The following is a 9331-nucleotide window of genomic DNA, read 5'->3' as shown; positions in this document are numbered from 1 at the left end:
TGTCCATCTCACTATAAGCAGTTATAACAGTTTTAAACATAAGCAGTCATTTGTTTAACAGTTTAACACGTTAGCATATATTCAGTCATAACATAACCACACACTTATCATGCTCATGAGATGCCCTAATTGCTTTTCTAGGACACCCTATAGCTCATTTGGACACGTGTGTGCGGTATGACTCGTGGTTAAGTATCGCTCTGATACCACTCTGTCACGACCCAAACCCGGCCCTATGGGTTTAGCACCGTAACCAGCCAGTAATCCGAGATTACCGAAGGCCTGCAGGACAGTAATACAGTAAAACAGAGTCCAGGGCCTGGCGGAAGCCAATACAGTAAATAAACAATGCCCAATGAGCTGTGACAGTCTGTATGCAAAAAGACTTCTCATACATTTATACATAAACAGTATAGAACAGTATACACAATATTTACAATCATTCAGACTAGGGACTCAATCCCAGCATAACAGTACAGTAAACACTCGGTCTATACCGAACAGTAAGACAGTACAGAAGGGGGAATTGTAAAACACCCCTAAGCCTTAACAGATAGGCTCGGAACCTCGCAGTGAGGCACATAGGCTGGCTTGACAAAACTAGAGTAACCCTGACGCCTCTAGCTTCAATCCGGTGCCTGTACACCTACATATATATATGAGCAGTGAGCTAAAGCCCAGTGAATAACATAAAGCGTAAAAGGGTTTAGAATGAATGTCCTTACAGTAATGAAAACAGTTCATTTTAATCAGTATTTCAGTTGCTCAGTACAGTAAACAGTCATATGTGGTACATCCATTAGCATAACAGTAACAGTAGGTCTTAAAAGACCGAACAGTAATGATGGCCATCAGTCAGTAAACAGTAGTGGTTCCAACGAGGGAACCGACAGAGAATTCTGTCACAGTAACAGTAAGCAGTAGGTGCCAAGGATGCCACAATACAGTTCAGAATATAGGACATACATTCATTCAGTTAACAGTAATCAGTTCAGAAAATAGTACAGTTCAGTTGTTCAGAAAATAATCATTTGTGAACATATCTTTACACATTCGTTACTCACAGAGTTCAGGCTACAGTATGCTAGAGCGTGCCTCTCCAGTCGCCAACCCTACACAATAAACAGATTGAACACACTAAGCTACACAGCGGGGAAAGATAATAACTTAACCCCTAATGCCTCGGTGTGTTCTACATCTATATCCTCAACAAGATGTCTGCAACTAGGCCTAAGAATGCCTAGAATGAGATGAGGATGCAAAGATGCACATTTAAAAGCATTTTCAGAAAAACAGAGTTCCGCTCGAGCGCAGGTTTCCCCGCTCGAGCGGTAATGCAACAAAGGTACACGCTCGAGCGTAAACTTTCCCGCTCGAGCGTACTGTAAAAGTACTGGATGGGTGAAATCTCCGCTCGACGCCCGCTCGAGCGGACTGTAAAACAGTGCAGAGGGATGCTGGATGCTCGGATTCTCCGCTCGAGCGCCAAGTTACCCGCTCGAGCGGGAATGCAAAATCTGGAAAACCCAGATTGCACCTCCAAGCTAAAACTCAAGTTAAAATGCATCAAAACCGATCCTCTTGGGCTCATTTTCTGGAAAACATTTATAAACACATAGAATAACATGGTTCAAAGCTCAATTTTAAGAAATCAAAGCCCAAGGGTGTTTAATTCAAACTCAATTTCAAATCATTTTCAAGAACAATCTTCAAACATGACATGCATGATCTTTAAATAACTTTCAAGCTTCAAAACATGCTTTAGTGAGCCAATTGATTCACAAACAAGATGAAAACATGGACCATTACAAAATTATGGACATGCATGTGACAATTTGCCATGAATTCAACTCAAAATCCAACAATTCAAACATGCATGCATGAAGTATGTTCTATTTCAACATGTATGAACTAAAACAAGACTTAGCTCCTTAATTTGACATGAATCATGCAAGAACAAGCTCAATTCATAAGCAAGAGGGGAATTACTCTACCTTAGGTCTTGAATTAGAAGACTAGGAGCTCAATTTAGCAATCTACACTTCAATTCTCTTCAAATTCTAAGCAATATGGAGATGAACTCAACTCCTCAAGTCTCTCTCTCTCTATGGTCGGCTAAGGGTCTCACAAATAGGCTAAAGAAATGTTTGATTCAATGTATAAGGCTCAAGTGTGTGTATGAGATAGTGGTCCACTAGGGGTAGTTCGGTAAATAAGGCCAACTCTGCAATTGATCAATATTTAATCTAATTTAATCATACCTAATCAATTTTCAGATAATTATACCATAAAATCATATTAAATATGACGATCATAATACACTAACCCATTTCCGGTTCGGCCGCCGATAAGGCCTTCAATTAATAGTTTAAACATAAAACACGAACAGATCAAACAAACAGTCCACAGATAAAATGCAATTCAAACAGATGTATTCACTCAATTCAGTTTCAATTTCGGTCAGTCAGTTCAGTACTTTAATCAGTTCAATTCTCAGTCAGTTATCAGTCATTATCAGTTCCGTTTAACAGTAATCGGTGATTATCGGTAATCAATCAGTCATTAATTAGTAAACAGTATGAGGGTTGTTACACTAATTAAAGAGTTTAGGTAAGGATTTAAGCCTTTACTTGTGCAATTGAGACTTCACACATGAATTCAAGAGGAATTAGAACAAGAATTAAGCTTTGAGATGTGAATTAGAAGTTAAATCATACATGCATGTTCATTTCCACAAATGTTGAGTTTGATTTCTAAGAAATTCTCTCATGCATGCCATTCTTTTCACTTAGTTTTGGGAATTCATCTTATTCTACGCCATATCTAAATTGATCATGGTTTGGACAAGTTTGAGTTCATAGCATTATGCACGTGCCATATATATATATAAGTTTAAAAATTGGTTTGAATAATTGACTTGCTTTTGAGCTTTGATTTTGCAAAATGATTTTGAATTCACAATGTTTTATAAGTTTACACAAGTTTCCTTAAGTTTTTGGCCCAAAAGAACATGAATTGCAGCTTTGAATTGAGTTTTGACGCTTGGAAGCAAATCTAGAAATTCCAGAATTCTGCTTTACCGCTCGAGCGACAAAATCTGCTCTTGAGTGACCACTCTTTGTTTTGCACTTCTGGCTCGAGTGACCAAAAGTTGGCACGAGTGTAAATTGCATGCTCCCAGAAGTTTACAAGTTTTACAGACTGCTTGAGCGACTAAAGTTGCATTCGAGCGAAAACCTCAATCTTACACTCAAGCGTGCGTCGAGCGAAAAATTCACTCAACCAATACTTTTGGAAAGTTTACAGACTGCTCGAGCGACCGAAGTTGCGCTCAAGCGACCACTCTTATTTTTAACCTTCCACTCGAGCGAAGAAAGTTTCGCTCGATTGAAGACCCTGTTTTCAACAAATTTGACTAACTGTTTTGAATCACATTTTAGCATCCTCATTGCATCTTAGGTATTCTTAAGCCATAATTAAGATATAATAATGAGGATAAGACTTAGAAACACACTAAGAACAAAATAATTAAGTTCAGTGCCTTCTGAATGTATGTTTCAATATGTATCTGCAATGTGTTGGTGTAGGTCACGTGCCATAAACTATCTGAATCGAAGCTTTCTCTGTTTTGCTACCGAAGCCATCTATGAGTAATAACTCTGTAAAGTTATGTTTAACTTTAATTATTTTCTGATGATATGAAATGATTAGTTTTGTATGAATGAATGATTGTCCAACTTTTTTAAATGTATTTGTGGCATTCTTAGCATCATATGATATGCATCCCTTTATGGGTCATCGTAATGTCTTTTTGTCCATCCCTTTATGGGTCATCGGAATGCCTTTATGGCCATCTCTTTAAAGGTCATTGGAAACATCTCTGTGCACATGAGTCATCGGAATACCTTCATGACCATCCCTCTATGGATCATCGGATTTGTTAACGCTAATGGATGTACCACATATGATCATAAGAAATGTATGAATTGTGAATATGTATATGAATCTGTTTCTCATTTGAAATCTGATATGTATAAGACTCTATTTCTATTATGAATCTATTACGGACATCATTCATTAAAACCTTTACTCTGTTATTACTCACTGGGCTCCAACTCACTGTATTATTTTATGTATGTAAGTGAGCAAGCGCGTGGCCAGGCCTAAGCTGCTGCCTAGAGAGTTTTGTTTTTGTCAGCCAGCCATAGTGCCTCCCGAGGAGGTTTTCTTTTTGTGAAGTGGTTGAGTTTTGTGAATCAGTTATAAGTCTTAGACTTTTGTTGTTTTAAGGGAACAGTTCTTCGTGTTATATGTTTAATGATGATGTAAGATAGATATGTGTATGACATCACATGTAAGTTATGCATATGGAAGTTTTAAATTTTCTGTCTCATGTATGCCTGCACAGCTCAATGGACTATGTATGCTTTTATATGTATGTTTCCACTAGCCCCTTAATATGTGACAGTTTGTTTAGAGGCCTTTAGTGATCCCAAGATTACTGGCCGATTATGACACTAAATCTATAAGGATGAGTTTAGGTCATGACAAAGTGGTATCAGAGCACGAATTATATCGCACACATGAGTCCATATAAGCTATAGGATGTCCTAGAAAAGAATTAGAGACATTTCATCTACATGTGTGAGCGTATGTGTGTGTGTTCATTTTTTTTTATAAATGTGATAACTGAATCTGGACATGAACATATGAAATTGAAAAGAATGAACTAAAACTGAACGCTCTTCACACTGTGAACAAGATTATTCTTATGTTTATTAGTGCTCTGTTTACCTATAGCAAATGGAGTTGAGGCTTGCACGAGCCGAATAGAACATATGCTGGAAGCCCTAACTGAATCAATGAGACAGCAACAAAGGCAACAACCTCTGCCTTCTCCGTCCTTTCCGGTCCAAGTAGAACTGGTAAACACTGACATTATCTCATTGATTCAGAAATTCAATAAGATGAAGCCACCACTTTCTTTAATGAAATTAACCCTCTAAAAGCTGAAACGTGGATGCTGGAAATGGAAAAACTATTTGAAGTCTTCCCATATACTGAAACTCAAAAGGTTTTGTTGGCTACCTACACTTTGAAGGATGAAGCCTGATGATGGTGGACACTCATCCAAGATAGCAGTGGGACTTTGACTTGGGATCAATTCAGAGAAATCTTTTATGAAAAGTACTTCTCTCAATGCTTCCAAGATAAAAAGGGGTCTGAGTTCCAAGAACTTAAGCAAGGCAATATGTCAATAGCAGAGTATAAAGCCAAGTTTACTGAATTAGCCCGGCTTGCTCCATACATGGTGGATACCGATTACAAAAAAGCTCGAAAGTTTAAAGGAGGTTTGAACCTAGATATATTTGATCGGGTTGAAACTACTCAAATATGTGGATGTCCTTGACAGAGCTTTAATGGCTGAAGCTAATTTGGCTGCAATGAAACAAACTAAAGCTCCAACAATCGAATGGAGGGGCAAGAGGTCCGGATTTAATTTTAAGAAAGGTCGATCATTTGCAAAGAAGCAAAACACAGGATCTTCTCGTAGCTCAAGCTAAAGGGGTGGATCTACATTGACTTTCTCAAAATGTGGGAGAAAACACAAAGGCGTTTGTTACCGAGCAACAGGTGCCTATTTCAAGTGTGGTAAAATAGGCCACATGATGAGAGATTGTCCATTCAAGTCTAAGAATGCCAATCGCCCCGTAGTAAGTTCAGTCAGATCTGCTTCTATAACGAGGTCAAATGCAAGAACTAATGCCATGGGTAACATCGGGAATGAAACGCTAAGACAAGGGAGAGTGTTCGCACTAGTGCCTGGGGATGTACAGAATACCGAGTCTATGGTGTCATGTATAATTTTCAGCTGTGCCCAAAATGCATATGTTTTGATATATTCTGGTTCTAAACACTCATTTGTGTTGTATGCCTTTTCTCAGAAATTAACTAGACTTTTAGAACCCATGAGTTATTTATTATCTGTATCTATGCCATATGGGGGTTCTATAGCATGTGCTTATGTTTATCCGGCATGTGATATTATGATTGGTGATGTGATGTTGTACGTTGATTTATTGCCATTGGGTATTGATCATTTTGACTGCATACTGGGTATGAACTGGTTGACGAAGTACTGTGCAACTATTGATTGTGTGAATAAATTTGTTGTGTTTCGTCCACCTAGGTTACCAGAATTAGTGTTTGTTGGGAATGTGGTAGTTCCTCTCCTATATTTGATTTTTCCCATGAAAGCTGTTAAACTGCTTAGGAAGGGATGTAGGGGTTATATATGTTGTGTTTTGACTGAGACTTTTGCTAGTTCTAATGTGGAAACTATTCCTGTTGCTTGTGAATTTTCCGATGTGTTTCCGAAAGAATTGCCTGGGGCCTTAATTGATAGAGAAATTGAATTCACCATTGATGTAATACCCGGAACACAACCAATTTCAAAAACCCCATACCGGATGTCAACTTCTGAATTGAAAGAATTAAAAGTTTAACTCCAAGAACTCTCAGACAATAAATTTATCCGCTGGAGCACTTCACTTTGGAGTGCTACAGTTTTGTTTGTTAAAAAGAAAGATGGATCGTTGAGATTGTGTATAGACTATCGGGAATTGAACAAAGTGACTATCAAGAACAAATACCCACTACCCCGAATAGATAATCTGTTTGACCAACTCCAGGGAGCACAAGTGTTCTGTAAGATAGACCTTAGATCCGGGTATCACTAGTTGAAGGTTAAGGCAGAAGATATAGAGAAAACTACATTCAGAACTAGATATGGGCACTACGAGTTTTTGGTAATGCCATTTGGGGTAACTAATGCACCTGCAATGTTTATGGACCTAATGAATATGGTTTTCAAACAATTTCTTGATGAATTCATAGTTGTATTTATTGATGATATACTGATTTACTCCAAAAGCAGGGAAGAACATGAAAATCATCTGAGAATTGCTTTACTGATCTTGAGAGAAAAGAAGTTATATGCAAAATTTTTCAAATGTGAATTTTGGCTTGACAGCATAGCATTTATGGGACATATGATCAACAAAGATGGTATATTAGTGAATCCACAGAAAATTGAAGCTATTGTAGACTGGCCAAGACCAACAAATGTGTCAAAAGTTAGGAGTTTTTTGGGACTTGCTGGCTACTACCGTAGATTTGTAAGAGACTTCTCTAAGCTTGCTTACCATTAACACAACTGACTCAGGAAAATACACCATTTGATTGGGATGATCAAAGGGAGTTTGCTTTCCAAGAGTTAAATACCAGGTTAGTAACCGCACTAATTTTAACTTTGTCTAATCATACTGATGGGTTTCAAATTTACAGTGACGCTTCGTACAAAGGTTTAGGGTGTGTTAATGCAAAATGAGAAAGTGATTGCTTACGCTTCTTGACAACTCCACTTGCATAAAAAGAACTATCTGACCCACGACCTTGAACTAGCAGCTATGGTGTTTGCTTTGAAAATTTGACGACGCTACCTGTATGGTGTGACTTGTGAAGTGTACGCCAATCATAAAAGCTTGAAATATTTATTCACCCAAAAAGAATTGAACATGAGACAGAAGAGATGGTTAAAGTTGATTAAAGATTATGACTTGCAGATTTTATACCATCCTGGAAAAGCCAATATCGTTTCAGATGCATTGAGTAGAAAGTCAATTGGGAATTTGTCATGTTTATTCACCGGACAGAAGGACTTGTTATGCGACCTTGAAAGAAATGAAATTGAAATTGTACTGCGGGAACAGGGCAGGATTTTAGCCGCTATTTCTGCCCAACCTGCAATTGTTGAAGAGATTAGAGAAACACAACTGCAAGATGAATTTCTAAAGAAGATTATGAATGAAATTGACTCAAAATCGAAGCTGGGATTTATGATTGAAAATGGTGTGCTGAAATTCTAGAATTCATTTTGTGTACAGGATTGTTCTGACTTGAGGAAATGTGTTATGACTAAAGCTCACAATTCTAAATTTGCTATGCATTCGGGGAATACAAAGATGTACCATAACTTGAAACAAAATTTCTGGTGGCCGGGAATGAAGAAGAGCATTGCTGATTTTGTGGCTAGATGCTTGTATTGTCAACAAGTTAAAGCTGAACATCAACGACCCGCTGGATTACTTCATCCGCTTCCAATACCGAAATGGTAATGAGAGCACATCACGATGGACTTTATTGTTGGACTGCCTCGCTCCTCCCGAGGTATAGATTCTATTTGGGTCATTTTTGATTGTTTAATTAAATCTATCCACTTTTTGCTTGTCAAATCTTTGTATAATGCAGATAAGTTGGCTAATTTGTATGTCAATGAGATTGTGAAATTGCATGGGGTTTGAGTTTCCATAGTATCTGACAGAGATCCCAAGTTTACTTCAAGATTCTAGCAGACTGCAACAAGCTTTAGGGACTGAATGGAGATTGAGTAGTCTATACCACCCACAGACAGATGGCCAATCAAAAAGAACGATACAGACGTTGGAAGATATGTTTAGAATGTGTGCCCTAGATTTCCAAGGCAATTGGGAGACCTACTTACCATTGGCTGAGTTTGTGTATAACAACAACTACCATTCGAGTATCGGTATGGCTCTTTATGAAGCTTTGTATGGTAGAAAATGCCGTTCTCTGATCTGTTGGGCCGAGGTAGGTGACAAACCTTTGTTGGGATCAGAAGTTGTGCAAGAAATAATGAAAATGTGAAATTGATTCAACAAAGATTGAAAACTATACAAAGTCGCCAAAAGAGTTATGCAGATGTTCGAAGAAGAGATAGGGAATATGAAGTCGGGGATCACGTGTTTATCAAAGTGACTCTAATGAAAGGGTAAACTCGGTTTGGTGTGAAAGGGAAATTGGCACCGAGATATGTTGGGCTACATGAAATCCTTGAGAAGATCAATCCAGTGACGTATCAGGTAGCCTTACCGCTGGTCATGGAACATATGCATAATGTTTTCCATGTCTCAATGCTTCAGGAATATTTACGGGATCCTCACCATGTTATTAAGCTGACACACGTGCTTTTGAAGAAGGACTATACATATGAAGAGATGTCAATCCAAATTATGAATCATCGAATCAAAAAACTGATAAATAAAGAAGTTCCATTAGTGAAGATTGGCAAAACCACAGAGGGACTTATGCAACTTGGAAGGCTAAATACGATATGATGAAGAGATACCCTAACTTGTTTCTTTCGAATCTGGTATTCTTTCAAAACGAAGGAAATTCGAGTTTGGAGAACCAAACTCTTTAAAGGGGAAAGACTGTAACAACCCCGACCTGTGATTAACCTATAAACCAT

The sequence above is a fragment of the Camellia sinensis genome, chromosome 7 (genome assembly GCF_055761805.1).
Source record: "Camellia sinensis isolate YWXY chromosome 7, ASM5576180v1, whole genome shotgun sequence".
NCBI lineage: Eukaryota > Viridiplantae > Streptophyta > Magnoliopsida > Ericales > Theaceae > Camellia > Camellia sinensis.
This window is presented reverse-complemented; position numbering follows the sequence as displayed.